We start from the raw sequence: 950 nt of genomic DNA, 5'->3' as shown, positions 1-950 counted from the left end.
AATAACCCGGCAAAGTCCGAAAATAGATCTTCTTGTCCCGCCATTGCTTATGCTTGCGAGCTAGTTCCAGTGCCTTCTCATTCAATTGCAGAAAAAAGGGTTTCAGTCATAAGTGCTTCAATTGCTAATGCCTTTCCCTTTCCTTTGCCTACGAAACGATATCTAGTGGTGTATTCTCTATACTCGCTTGTGCTAGTGGTCCTAGTGAGGCGAGGGAAGATTCTAGATCCATAGTAGAGTTCCAGACCATACGAGTTGCCATTTCATTTCCCCTAGATGTCGTACCAACCAGTGGTAGAAAGATTAGGAAAGTCTCTGTGAGTCAACCTTTCGTACAGTCTCCTTCTTTGTACTGTGAGCAATCCTGGGGGCAGTTACAATTCGCCGAAGAAAGCTAAGCAAAGCAATAGCGCACCGCAGCGCGCAAGCATGGCATTACCGCAGCGCCAGACACAAAGCTTTAGCAATGCCGCTTGTAAAGCTCTTTCTTTCGTCGTGCGAGCTTTACAAGCTGTTCTTCTTCACGGATCGGTAGCTAAACCCGTTGATAGCAACTTCGAGGAGATAGTTTAGAATCGGGGATGTTTTTCCTCCTTCTGGAATAAAGTGAGGAATGCAAGACTGAGTCCTATATTTAAAGGTACTTTCATCTTCCTGATTATCAGTCAGGCAAGCGGTCGAATCTGGGCAATTTAGCTATTTCACTTCCCGTAATGTTTTTTTTGGCTGAAGAAAGATCTTCGAGGAACTTTCTTTCATAGTCTCTTACTTCCCGAGTGAACTTAGGTTTCGAATCTTCAATGCGACTCCTAAACAGTCAAGAGTAAGGCTTGGACCTGCTCCTGAACTTGTAGGCGAGAAGCTCAATGTTCAAATTGCCCTTGTTTGTTGTGGTGATTGATTCGGGTTTTGTGGTTTTATGGCAACCGGAAACCTTTTCCTGAATTGAG

This window comes from Neltuma alba, unplaced genomic scaffold (assembly GCF_004799145.2).
Source record: "Neltuma alba isolate B1F8T4 unplaced genomic scaffold, ASM479914v2 tig00002521_pilon, whole genome shotgun sequence".
In the NCBI taxonomy this organism is placed as follows: Eukaryota; Viridiplantae; Streptophyta; class Magnoliopsida; order Fabales; family Fabaceae; genus Neltuma; species Neltuma alba.
Note: the sequence above shows the minus strand (reverse complement) of the source record.